At 43.2% G+C, this 14635-nt stretch overlaps 1 protein-coding gene across 4 annotated transcripts in view; it reads right to left on the bottom strand.

Moving 5' to 3' along the window:
• The window catches only part of LOC125453670 (interleukin-1 receptor type 1-like), a 65073-nt gene extending 61196 nt beyond the window's left edge, over nt 1-3877 (bottom strand). For all 4 annotated transcript variants that reach the window (XM_048533520.2, XM_048533521.2, XM_048533519.2 and 1 more), the window contains exon 1: nt 3761-3877. The gene's annotated coding sequence lies outside the window, so the exon portion shown is untranslated. The remainder of the gene's footprint in view (nt 1-3760) is intronic.
• Between the last annotated feature and the right edge of the window lie 10758 nt (nt 3878-14635).

Here is a 14635-nt window from a genome sequence, read left to right as displayed (position 1 = left end):
CGGTTCAGATCTTTGCTCCAGGAAGAAGTGGAGAGCCCTAAGACCCAAGCAGGCAAAAGCCAAGGCTGAAGGAGTTGCAGATTTTCAGTAGAACTCTGAATGAATCATCCATACGTTGGGCAGCATAATGGTTCAGTGGTTAGCCCTGCTGCCTCACAGCAACAGGGGCCCAGTTCAGTTCCACCCTCAGGCGATTGTCTCAGGAGTTTGCCTGTGTCTGCATAGGTTTCTTCTGGGTGCTCCAGTTTCCTCCCACAGTCCAAAGATGTATGTTTATATGGACTGGCCATGCTAAATTGTCTATTGTGTCCAGGAATGTCTAGGCAAGGTGGATTAGCCACGGGAAATGCAGGGTTACAAGGATAGGTTAGGAGGTGGATCTGGGTGAGGTGTTCTTTGAAGTGTCCAGATGGGCCAAATGGCCTGCTTCCATACCAGGGACGCGATGACTCTATCTCAACCTCCTCCCAAGCAACACAAATGCTAGAATTCAGCAAATTTAATTCATTCCATTAGGACATCAATAAAGGCCCTGGATAAAGCAAAGGCTATGGGCTCAGCGAAGACCCCAGCTGTATTAAAAAAGATTGGTGGTCCAAAGACTGTCACATTGAAACCTTTTCAGTACAGCTGCAAACCAGACAACTACCCAGAAATGTGGAAAACTGAACTATGTCTCGCCCACAAAAAGCAGAATTCAACCTCGACAATTACCATCCCCTTACACTATTCTCAATCAAAGCAACTGAAGATGTCATTGATAGCATTTCAAAGCATCAGCTACATGATAACCGGCTCACCAATGTTCAGCTTGGTTTCTACTGTGGCTCCAGATCTTATCAGTCAGTGCAAACATGGACAAAAGAGTTGAATTCAAGGGGTAAAGTGAGTGTGACTGCCCTCAGCAACAAGGCAGCATTTGAGTAACTGTGGAATCAGGAAGACCTAGCAAAACTAATACGAATGTAGTCAGGAGAATCTCTCCAATAGTTAGAGTTGTACCTAGCAGAAAGAAAAATGGCTGTAATTGCTAGCTGTCAATCATCTCACCCTTAGTAGTGCACAAAAAGAACAACGCAATTCCTTAAGGTAGTGTCCTCGGCAATGACCTTTTACGCCCCCTTCATCAATGACCTTCTCTCCAAGATAGGGGTGGACATTCACTGATGATCGCAATGTTCAGTACCATTCCTCAAATCCTGAAATAGTCCTTACCTCATGCAAGAAGGCCTCAATAATGTTCGTACTTGACTGATAAGTGACGGACAACCTCAAGTGCTGAGCAATGACCATTCTAGTAGAACAACTGCTCTCTCTCTTTGACAGTCAACAGAATTACCATTCAACATCTTGAGGATAACCATTAGCCAGAAATGTATAAATACTGTGGGAACAAAAGGAAGTCCATAAGACAATAAGACCATAAGACACAGGAGTGGAGGTAAGGCCATTCGGCCCATCGAGTCCACTCCACCATTTAGATCATGGCTGATGGGCATTTCAACTCCACTTCCCTGCACACCCCCCGTAGCCCTTGATTCCTTGTGAGATCAAGAATTTGTCGATCTCTGCCTTGAAGGCATCCAACATCCCGGCCTCCACTGCACTCCGTGGCAATGAATTCCACAAGCCCACCACTCTCTGGCTGAAATGTCTCCTCATTTCAGTTTTAAATTTGCCCCCTCTAATTTGAAGGCTGTGCACACTGGTCCTAGTCGCCCCACCTAACGGAAACAACTTCCTGGCGTCCACCCCTTCAAAGCCATACATTATCTTGTAAGTTTCTATTAGATCTCCCCTCAACCTGCTAAACTCTAATGAATACAATCCCAGGATCCTTAGCCGCTCCTCATACGTTAAACCTACCATTCCAGGGATCATCCATGTGAATCTCCGCTGGACACGCTCCAGGGCAAGTATGTCCTTCCTGAGATGTGGGGCCCAAAATTGGACACAGTATTCTAAATGGGGCCTAACTAGAGCTTTATAAAGTCTCAGAAACACATCACTGCTTTTATGTTCCAACCCTCTTGAGATAAATGACAACATTACATTCGCTTTCTTAATCACAGACTCTACCTGCAAGTTAACTTTTAGAGAATCCTGGACCAACACTCCCAGATCCCTTTGTACTTCTGCTTTATGAATTTTCTCACCATTTAGAAAATAGTCCACGCCTGTATTCTTTTTTCCAAAGTGCAAAACCTCACATTTACTCACACTGAATTTCATCAGCCATTTCCTGGACCACTCTCCTAAACTGTCTAAATCTTTCTGCAGCTTCCCCACCTCCTCAGTACTACCTGCCTGTCCACCTATCTTCATATCATCGGCAAACTTCGCCAGAATGCCCCCAGTCCCTTCATCCAGATCATTAATATATAAGGTGAACAGCTGCGGCCCCAACACTGAACCCTGCGGGACACCACTCGTCACCGGTCAAAGGGTAGAAATGCTAGAAAAAGTGAGTAATTATCTTTTATCTCACCAAATCCTGTCCACCACACAAAAAGTGCAGGCCAGGGGTGTTGAAGGAATGCTCTCCACTTGCCAGGATGATTTCAGGTCCAACGGCAGAAAACAATTAATGACATTATGCAGGAAAAAGCAGCCCATTTGTTGGCACATTCACTCCCACTATCATTGGCATAAAAGCAATAGTAATATTTTGTTGATAATAAAATGTGAGGCTGGATGAACACAGCAGGCCAAGCAGCATCTCAGGAGCACAAAAGCTGACGTTTCGGGCCCGAAACGTCAGCTTTTGTGCTCCTGAGATGCTGCTTGGCCTGCTGTGTTCATCCAGCCTCACATTTTATTATCTTGGAATTCTCCAGCATCTGCAGTTCCCATTATCTCTGAGTAATATTTTGTTTCTGGGAGGTGTGAAGCCATAACCAAAACAGAGCAAGCTTTTCCTCTGAAGTACGTTATAAGGAAATGAGGGAAGGTTAAAAAAAATTATTTGCCAAGGTACCACATTGTTGCCACCACACAAATGGACAAGAATTTGCCTTCAATGTGTCCATCTTTCCGTGTGGCTGCAAGAATTAGATTCTCAAATCAGCAACTAAATTACTCTACAGCATCAGAAGTTCCCCAGTCGGGATTTTGCTGAACACCAGTGACTATATTCCAGATGGCTCACAATATTAAAAACAGCGTTTCCTTTTATATATGAATACGATGGACATGTCACACTGCGGGTTTTAAAGTCCGGTATGCCTCTTCTTCAGAGCTGAACTGAAGCAAGTCACACCAGGCTGGAAACGGGATTGACTCAATGTATCCATCATGAATGAAATCGAAATCGCGGGTTATTTCCAGCTGTAGAAAACAATCGTGCTTTCTTTACCATTTGCATCCATGAGCGAAGAAAATCAAACGACTTCTAAAACGAGTGTCCTAAGTTCTTATTTCCCATTCTTCAATACAAAAATCTCGAAACATTAAGAAACCCATCAACGTTTCTGTGATTGAACACAAATAGCACGGCGCCCAGGAACACCGTACGGCTCCTACAAGGAGGCAGAAACATTCCTGGCTGTAAATAAAACTGCTCTCAACAGTTTATCACCGTTCTGGAAATGACGAATTTGGCCAATGTCCTTGCGAACACACTGCGACTTGCAATGTGTGGATGAATAAACACGAAACTCAAGTGCTTCCCGATTTATTCCTAAAAATATGACGTGCAGCAATTTTCTTATGCTAGTTCCATTCCATTCCCACCCCTCGGCATCAGTAAAACCTCACTTACCATCAGGAGAAATGAGACAGGCAGCGCCCAGTCCTCCAGCGGAACCTTCCTCCTGAGCCCTCTCTCACACAGAGGCAGAGAGAAACTGAACTCCACTTTCGCAACTTTCTTCCCAACACGTCAGCGGGCTCGGCCACGTGATCCGGAGAGGCAAGGGAGCCAGGTCAGACAGACAGCCAGCCTGTCGCTATGGCTAACAGACAGTGCCCAGCTACCGGCCATCAGGCTGAGACAGGCAGTTCCAGCCACTACCCATTAGACAGATCCACTCCCTGCAGGTCAGAGAGTGAGGCAGTCCCCGACCACAAGCACTCAGACAGATAGTCCCCAGCATCAGGAACACAGTCAGACAGACAGTTCCCAGCAGCAGGAACACAGTCAGATAGACAGTCCGCAAACACAACCACTCAGACAGTCCCCAACTACAGCACTCACACAGACAGTCCCCAACAGCAGGAACACAGTCAGACCATTCCCAGCAGCAGGAACACAGTCAGACAGAGTCCCCAGCACCAGGAACACAGTCAGACAGACTGTCCCCAACCACAAGCACACAGACAGACAGTCGCACTCAGACAGACATTCCCCAGCAGCAGGAACTCAGTCAGACAGACATTCCCCAGCAACAGGAACACAGTCAGACTGAGTCCCCAGCAGCAGGAACACAGTCAGACAGATAGTCCCCAACAGCAGGAACTCAGTCAGATAGACAGTCAGTAACATTCAGACAGTCGCAGGCAGCAGGAACACAGTCAGACAGACAGTCCCAAGAAGCAGGAACATAGTCAGACAGACAGTCCGCAGAAGCAGGAACACAGTCAGACAGATTCCCCAGCATCAGGAACACAGTCAGACAGACAGTCCCCAGCAGCAAGAACACAGTCAGACAGACAGTCACTAACATTCAGACTGTCCCCAACAGGAACTCATTTGGATAATCCCTTGCCACGCTTCTGTGACAGACTGTCCCTGGTAGTCACCATTCAGACAGACAGTCCTTGGCAGCAGGTATTCAAACTGACTGACTGTCCCAGCGCTCGGGTAATTTCCCTGGAAGCAGACAGACCGAATCCTCAGCACAAGCCAGTCAGACCGACAGAGGGTCTCCTGCAGTAGCCGTTCAGATTGATATGATGATACTATGGCTTTAAGAGATTATTTTGTCAAGAGATTTTTTTAAAGATTGGTTTTAAGAAAGAGGTACTGAGCAGTCTACCAGTGCCACTAAAGTAAACAACTTGAGAGGCCTGGAGTCTTTTTTTTGAAAGATGTAACAATAGAAGCAACCTGAATCGGTGTGGTCAAACTCCCACAGAATCAGTATCTTTAGTTTAGCATTCAGCTGTTGCTGTTGTGGTCTTGAAGAGGTGGAAGCTATTTTTTTTTCATCTCTCTCTCACAGTTACAGCCAAAAGCTGGGGATTGTCTACCTGCAATGGAAGCTGTAAGTGAGACAATCAGTTTTCTGAACTTGCCTTTTTGCCAAGGGTACGTTTATGGTATGTTACTATATTGGAACAGTTAATTAACAATGTTTATGAATCTATTATTACTTTAAGTATTCCAGTAGAGTTAAGTTATTCCAATTCCTACTTTCATTTGTTGTGTTTTAACTACAGTGGATGGATAAAGTGTGTTTTGTTCTAAATCTGGTAGCTTAATGAATCGAATTGCATCTGGAAGGCAACACTTTACATTTACTTTTAAAATAAAGCAAAGTTAGGGACTAGATTATCTTCTGAATATTTTGAGGGGATTTGGTCTGGTTCGTAACACTGACAGGCTGTAGCAGCAGTCTTGCTCAGAGAGCATTGCAGCTCGTTCTCAGCTCCCATACAGGGAAAAATGTTGCCAGAGTGTTGAATCTTCCTAGTGACAGGTGATGAAGAGATTTTTCATGTTCTTTACTGAGCAGAAAGCAGATTTTGAATAAAATCAAACACTCAAATGGTGGAAATCTAAACAAAAAGTTGAGCAATTCAGCAAGTGTCACAGAGTCACAGATCATTGAAAGTGGTTTGACTGCCATGATTACATATTCTTTCTGCGTCCATTTCACAAATGATATAACATGATTTCCGGCAATGTTTCACACATTCTGTTTGATGAAGCCACACGTTTTCAAGCTGCACAGCTGAGTCCCATTCACCCTGCACACCAACTTGTGAGAGCAATGTGGGGAAGTGTTGAAGACCTCATGCCAAATGCACAGTTCAAAATAAGTTTACTTTTCAGGAGCTTATAATCATAGAGGCTTTACAGCATGGAAAAAAGCCAATTTGCCCATCACACCTGTACCATTCATCATGCATTGATCTATTCTCATTTACTGCATTGTAGCAACATGAAATGATTTTCTTAAACAATAATTCCAATCTTTGATATTCTTTGCCTATCAAGAGTAAATTGAGGTAGGCCTTTCAGTTCTAAAAGTGGCAGTTTTTGGCCTATTTGTAAGTGTGAGCAATTCACACAAACAATAATCTGACCAGGATAGCTAGTGCCCAACTGCATAGCTCCAATGCCCTCCCTTTCTTTGTCAGGCTTGCAATGTGAACAAGTGGCTAGAGCCATTTTAAACATTGCTGATGAGGGTAATGTTATAGTGGATGACGCTATACAAATCCTAATGTGCATCTTGACAGCAGTGTAAAAACCCATTAGCAGATTTTCTAACCACTTCCAACAAACAAGGTAACCTGGTATAGCTGCAATCATTCCTTCAGCTGGCCAATAAAACCACATCAATTCCCAGATTTCAGCTGCCCACAGCCTGAATGGCTATGGAGAGGCCCTACAAATCGCTTTGCCCCGGCTAATACAAATCCATTCCCAATTAAGACATCAGTATAGATTGTTGCTAGACCAGGAAATCGAGAGTTATGGGGACAGCGACAGGAAAGTGGAGGTTAGAGTACAATGAGATTAACCCTGATTTTTTTGAATGGTGGAGCAGGCTCAAATGATTGAATAGCCTACTCTAGCTAAATAATATGTTCAATGTCCTATTTCATCTGTGACTTGAACCCATAAATCTGAGGTTACATACTGAGTCAAACATTCTTCAACAAATTTTTCTTAATAGTCAATGACAAAAAGGAATTTATTATGACTCAAATAACCACACTAAATAAACAAATGATAATTCAACTGGGTAAAACAAGAAGAACTGCTGTGTGGGAGGAGGGGTCACGACTAACAGAGCTTGACAGCTTGGTTCACTTAGCAGTGTTCTAGCATCTGACTCAAAGTAGTTCATTCATATTCCATTCCAGGAACTGGATGTATAAATTTGGTTGAAACTTGCAAGCCTTACCTTACAATGCAGCTTCTTGGATGAGACAGTAAATCTAATGTTCTAGACAGGGATAAATTATCCCATGGAACTCTTTTTAAAAAACATCATTTTCCATGTACCTTGGCCAACATTTGTTTTTCATTAATCAATGCTTACAGAAGTGGATTGGTCATTAATTTCATCTATTGCTTTTGTGACTATGTTTTGCACTAGCTGATGCATACAATTGTCTAAGACTGTTTGAAACTAAACAAAAACCCCAAAAGGACTCCAGATGCTGGAAATCAGAAATTAAAAACAGAATCTGCAGTCTTCAGAACTTAAGGAGAGTTACTGGACAGATCCTACCAGACCTGCAGAGTTTTCTTTCCTGTTTGTAAACTGTTTTATTAATTTTCAAACATATTTGAGAAATTCAGTAATCAGTGAAAACACACATGTCTCCAAAGGCTTTCTTCTGGCACACGATAGGACAGAATCACGAGAATACTACATTTAAAAATGAACAGTAATTGATTCAACTTGAAAAAGAAAGTAATGACTGCTTTCATTTAAATTCACACCACTCCAGCCAACTCTGATTAGTCAAGGCATCTCCAGACGGAAGGTACCAGGAAATGGCAACGTCCAAGCTGAAAAGCATGCAGTACGGACATGTACTTCCTGTTTACACAGGAGCAGGACCCCGCCGTGTTAAAACACATAGCATCATTTTATAGATGAAGACTGAAATAGGAAACTACCATATTCCTTATTTACTCCTTGCATGAATTATGACAGTTTGACTGTTTTACCTTTTGTTTGTTACTTTGCTGCAAAAGACCTTAAGTTCATTTGGATCAGCATGTAGGAACAACATTAGCGTTACATACAAGTTACCCTTTCCACACAATCGACTAATAATCTTAAATTAGTTGTGACAATAATTCTTAGCACAGTCAGGATAGTATAACTGGTGTTTACCAATTACAAAATCACACCTAATGCTGGATATTATAGTTATTAACCTGAAATTTTGTGGGTTTGCCAAAATGAAGTTAAATTAAATTGAAAGGAATGTGCAGGAGAAAATTTACAAAGCCTAGTGATGGCTAATATTAAAAAGGTAACTGACTTCAAAATGTTCCTGTGCTTTGCTGAAGGAATGTGCGTGTTTAGATTGAAGTATTGTAATCAACGATAATGGACAGAACTGTCAGAGTAACTCTGGAATTTGAGGTTTGTTTAAAACAGACAGTGAATCAAATTTGATAATGTGCACTATTTATCAGCTAAATTTGTGATTGTCACATTCTTCTCACAGCACATTTCTATATGTTTGATTGGATTTCATAAAAATGGTCAAAAGCTAAAAGCTGAAGACAGTGTTTGTTAAAGAGATAAGCCTTTTTGCAGGGATATCCAAACAAGCCCTAATGAGTCCATTGATTAAACTTGCTGTGGTAGATGAAAGCTCTGTAACATTTGCCAGTGGTGAATCCAATCATTTTTTGGAGATTGAATAGTGTCAAGAATTTGGGAGTGCAGCTTCTTTGGATGGAAAGAGTATATAAAAAGATTCTTTGCCTCAGTTCAATTAGCTAGCTGAGGAGAGTGTCTGATAACATCTAAAATTTGAGTTGAAGCAGACTGATCACTGGTTCTGTTCTGATCTTCCGACAAGTCCACATAAAAGGGTTCACTTGTGATTGTAAGCATTGTATGGAAAACGCTTCTGCAGATTATTTGTTGCAGTGTACTTTGCTTTAATAAAGAACACTGGGTTTTGTCAGAAGTGCCTAGAGTTCTTATTATCAGAGTAAACCAGACAGGCCAGGCAAAGGGGCAATAAAAACCTATCGTACGACATTCCTAGTCTTGCCTTTTGGGTACAGTCAGTATTCTACCTGTTGCAAAAAGCCAGGGGGATGTGCCTTGTGTTACAATCTACCAGCTGAATGTTACGCACTACATGGACATGTTTTTCCTGTTTGCAAAGGATCAGACTCTTTCATGTGAATACACATAGCTTCTTACCAATAAAGACTGAAATGGGAAACCACTGTATTCCTAAATATCTAGCATCACACTGTCACTAAAATTCAGATGCCATTTTACTTCTTGTGTGGTAGGCGCAAGGTGGAATCTTATAGGGGTCTGAGTAGCATGAGCCAAATGGTAATGTGCCAGAATCGAATGAGACATCTAGCAAGGTTGATCATAATGTTGGGAGCATCTTATTCCATCTTGTAAGCTTTTTGTAAGTGGCCTGGTTAATTATGGAAATTACTGTTTATTAAACACCATGTGGAAAGGCTACAATACTATTCAGCTGCCTTTCTTATCAAACTCAGCAAATAATCTAGATGTTGAGAAAACTCAACCTGGAAATTTGAGCAGGCACTTGGCAAATTCAGCATGTGCTTACTCTGAAGGAACACCATGTTGGACCATAGGCACCAAAATCTTGGGGAACACTCCATGGGTACTAGCCATATACATTCATGGCCACAGAGATTGGAACCAGTACATGCCAGCCTCTAAAAAGCATCATGGCACATCCCCAAGTCAGGTCCAGAATGCTTCTGTATTTGAATGCTGCAGCAAGGACATTGCACACTCAGGAACATGCACCCAACACATGGACTAGACAAGGCTGCATTTCTGAGCTCTTGGCTCATTGTCATTGAGCACACTCATTCCAAGCCTACTTGGATGCTGTCAGGCTTTGGAGTAGATCTGTAGCTTGGGTTGTGGGTGTTGAGGTTGGTTTTCTCGCCGAGCTGGTTTGTTGTTTCACAGACGTTTCGTTACCATGTTGGGTAACATTCTCAGTGCAGCCTCCGATGAAGCTTCGGTGTTTTCCCAGCTGTTTTTTAAACTCTGGGGTCCCTTGAGATGGATTGCCTCACTTCCAGTTTTCCTTTGTTGTGGAATGTATATGGGGTCGAATTCAATGTGTTTGTTAATAGCATGCTTGGTGGAGCGCCATGCTTCCAGCTATTCTCGTGCTTGTCTCTGCCTAGCCTGTCCCGGGATCTTGGTGTTGTCCCAGTCAAAATTGTGGTTCTCCTTGTCCATGTGGATTGAGATGAGTGAGTGTTGGTCGTGTCTTTTTGCAGCCAGTTGGTGTTCATGTGCTCTTGTTGTTAGTTTCCTTCCTGTTTGTCCGAGGTAGTGTTTCTTTCAGTCACTGCAGGGGTTCTTGTAGATGACATTGGTCCTGTCCATGGCAGGGAATGGGTCTTTAGTTTGGGTGAGCAGTTGTCGTAGGGTTGACGTGGGCTTGTGTGCCACTCTGATGCCCAGCTGTCGTAGGAGTCTTGTGGTGAGTTCTGACATGTTCCTGATGTAGGGTGATGTGATGAGTGTGTCAGGGCGTGTAGAATCTTTTTGATGCTTTTTGTGTAGGCATCTTCTGACCCTGTTCTTTGGATATCCATTATCCTTGAAAACCTGGTAGAGGTATTCTTCATCCTCTTGGCGTAGTTCCATGTTGCTGCAGTGTGTTGTTTGCCCTTTTAAATAGTGTTTTCACGCAGCTTCGTTTGTGTGTATTGGGATGGTTACTGTTGAAGTTCAGTACCTGGTTTGTGTGTGTGGCTTTACATTTGCAGTTCCCCATTTGTCTTACACTCTACTATGAAATCCAGGAATGGGAGCTGTTTGTTCTTCTCCTCCTCTCTGGTGAATTTTATTCCGTGAGGGTGTTGTTTATGATTTTGTGTGTCTCCTCTAGTTTGATCCGTTTAATGATGACAAAGGTGTCATCTACATAGCGTATCCACAGTTTTGGTTGGATTTGCAGACGGGCAGTCCTTTCTAGTCTTTGCATCACTGTTTCTGCTTTGAGTCCAGAGATAGGTGATCCCATGGGTGTCCCATTGATTTGCTCATATGTTTGGCTGTTGAAAGTAAAGTGGGTGGTCAGGCATAGGTCCAATTGTTTGAGCATGTTGTCATTGGAGCGGGTTTCACTGAGGTCATGCTTTTGTTCCAGCAGTGTTGTCATTGTTTCCCTTGCTAGTGGTATGTCTACTGATGTGAGTAGGATGCTCTCTACTTGCATGTTCAAGACCCCACACAATGATCATTGTTTTATGCTACCAACTGCACTGTTATTCTCAAAGCCTTGCATTGCATTGTCTTGCCTTTTAGTGCTTTGCCCCCTCAGCCAGAGATGTAAGACTTAGACAATTGCTGTCTTGCCTTACTGTTTAGTGCAGATACAAAAGAAATAAGTTTGTCATAGCTGTAAGCAAGCTTCAGTCAAGTCAAGCAGGATAGTCTTTAAATAATTGATTGATTGGTTCATTGTCATGTATACTGAAGTAAAGTGTAAAGCTTTGTTTATGAACAATACAGGCAGATCATAGTAAGCAAGATGTAACAGACCAGATGTTGTAAAAAGACTTAGACAGCCCAGTTCGTCCCCTCCCGCCACTGCACCACACAACCAGCCCAGCTCTTCCCCTCCCCCACTGCATCCCAAAACCAGCCCAGCCTGTCTCTGCCTCCCTAACCTGTTCATCCTCTCACCCATCCCTTCCTCCCACCCCAAGCCGCACCTCCATTTCCTACCTACTAACCTCATCCCACCTCCTTGACCTGTCCATCTTCCCTTGACTGACCTATCCCCTCCCTACCTCCCCACTTATACTCTCCTCTCCACCTATCTTCTTTTCTCACCATCTTCGGTCCACCTCCCCCTCTCTCCCTATTTATTCCAGAACCCTTACCCCATCCGCCTCTCTGATGAAGGGTCTAGGCCCGAAATGTCAGCTTTTGTGCTCCTGAGATGCTGCTTGGCCTGCTGTGTTCATCCAGCTTCACACTTTATTAACTTAGACAGAGGTGTACAGATTACATTGCATAAGGTGTGCATTAGGCAAGATCAACATTAGCTAGATCAGCTTTATTTGAGGTGAGAAAGTCTATTTATCAGTATAATAACAGCCAAGAAGAAGCTGTTCCTGAACCTGCTGGTGCATGTGCTTAGACTTCTGCCTAATGGGAGAGGTTGTAGGAGATCATTTCTGAGGTGTGATGGTATTTGATGACCAAGCCACGTAAGTGGACTACCTGGATGGAAGGTTGGCTTTCATGATGGCCTGGGCTGTGCACACCACCTTCTATAGTTTCTTAGCATCCTGAGCAGAGCAGTTGCCCTACCAGGCCATTATGCTTTCAATGATGCATTTGTGGAAGGTGGTGTGGGACCTTATGAACATGCCAAATTTTCTGAGCCACCTGAGCAAGAAGAGGCATTGTTGTGTCTTCTTAACTGTTGCATCTACGTGCAAAGTCCAGGGCAGATTGCCAGTTCATTTATTCATTCACGAGGTGAGGACGTCGCTGGCTAGGCAGCATTTATTGCCCATCCCTAATTACCCAGTTCAGAGTCAAGCACATTGCTGCAGGCCTGGAGTCACATGTGGGCAGGACCAGGTAAGGATGGCAGTTTCCTTCCCTGAAAGGACATTAGTGAACCAGATCCGGTTTTCCTGACAATTGAAAATGGGCTCCTGGTCATCATTAGATTCTTAATTCCAGGTATTTTGTTGAATTCAAATTCCACCATCTGCCATGGCAGGATTCGAACTCGCATCCCCAGAATGTTGTCTGGTCTCTGGATTAACAGTCCAGCGATAATTCCATTAGGCCACCTTTCATCGTTACTCTGAGGAATTTGATGCTCTCCACCCTCTCAATCTCGAATCCATTGAAGTAGATGGGGGTGTGTTCTCCTCCTTTCTTTCTGAAGTCAATGATCAGCTCTTTAGCTTTGCCGACATTGAGAGACAGATTGTTTTCATTGAACTGTATCACCATGCCCTCTATCTCCCTTCTGTGCTTTGACTCGCTGTTATTAGATATCTGTCCTACTGTGGTGGTGACATCAGCAAACTTATAGATGGTGTTCATTCGGAATTTGGTAACATACTCATGGGCATACAGGTAGTACAGTAGGAAGGTGAGGGTCCATCCTTGGGGGGAGGGGGGGGGAGCGCGGGGAGCACACCAGTCTTGAGTGTTATTGTAGAGGAGGTGCAGTTACCTCTCCTCACTGACTGCGGTCTGTGGGTCAGAAAACTCAGGATCCAGTTGCAGAGGGCAGACCCAAGACCAAGGTCATGGAGTTTTGAGATCAGTCTGGAGGGGAGAATGGTGTTTAAGGCAGAACTGTAGGCAATGTGCAGGAGTCTGACATAGGTGTCTTTGTTGTCCAGATGCTCCAGGCATGAGTGCAGTGTTAGAAATATGGCTTCCGTTGTGTGGACCTGTTACATCGGTAGGCAAATTATAGGAAATCGAGGCAGTTTGGGATACTAGAGTTGATGTGGACCATAACTAGCCTCTCGAAGCAGTTCATGGTTATTGAGGTCAGATCCATTGGGCAATAGTCACTAGAGCACATTGTGTGTGTTTTCTAGGTACTGGGATGATGGTGGTCTTCTTGAAGCAGGTGGGAACTTTGGCTTGTAGGAGGGAGAGTCAGGGAATCTTGGTACAGTAAACCAAGATACAACTTGGAGGAATAATAAATAATATCAGTATTCTTGTTTGTTTCACAAGGAATTATAATTACATTCACTGCTTATTTCACAAAATCATCAGAAAATAAATATGCACTTCATTCTGAATTACATAGACATATTCCACAAAATGTGAATATTTTTACAATAAATATGTCGTAGCATGTACTCATCAACAGAAAAGGAGAGAACGATAGAGTTGATTACCACTAAGGAGGCAGTCCTGGGCAAGCTAATGGGGCTAAAGGTAGACAGGTCTCCTGGCCCTGCCGAAATGCATCCCAGGGTACTAAAAGAGGTGATGGGAGAAATAGCAAATGAACGAGTAATTTTTTTCCCAAAATTCACTGGGCACCGCGGTGGTTCCCACAGATTTGAAAACAGCCAATGTAACACCACTGATTAAAAAAGGAAGTAGACAAAAAAAAGGTAACTAGAGGCTAGTTAACTTAACTTCAGTAGGGAAAATGCTTGAATCTATTGTTAAGGAAGAAATAGCAAGACATCTGGATACAAATTCTCCCATTGGGAACATCCAGCATGGGTTCATGAAGGGAAAGTCATGTTTAACTAATTTGGTACAAATCTTTGAGGACATTACTTTCATGGTGGACAATGAGGATGTAGTGTATCTGGATTTCCAGAAGGCATTTGACAAGGTGCCACACCAAAGGCTGCTACACTAGATAAAGTTGCATGGTATTACACATAATGTATTGGCATGGATAGAGGATTGGTTGACCAGTAGAAAGCAAAGAGTAGGCGTAAATGAGTGTTTTTCTGGTTGGCGGTCAGTGGCTAGTGGTGTGCCTCAGGGATCAGTGTTGGGATCGCAATTGTTTACAATTTACATAGATGATTTGGAGTTAGGGACTAAGTGTGGCGCGTCAAAATTTGCAGATGACACTCAGTTGAGTGGTACAGCAAAGTGTGCAGAAGACACTGAAAGAATATGAAATATCCCTCTGTAGACTAAGTGAGTGGGCAAAGGTCTGGCAGATGGAGTGCAATGTTGATAAGTGTGAGGTCATCCATTTTGGTAGGAATAACAGCAAAATGGAC

Source organism: Stegostoma tigrinum, chromosome 6 (genome assembly GCF_030684315.1).
Source record: "Stegostoma tigrinum isolate sSteTig4 chromosome 6, sSteTig4.hap1, whole genome shotgun sequence".
Classification (NCBI taxonomy): Eukaryota; Metazoa; Chordata; class Chondrichthyes; order Orectolobiformes; family Stegostomatidae; genus Stegostoma; species Stegostoma tigrinum.
This window is presented reverse-complemented; position numbering and strand designations above follow the sequence as displayed.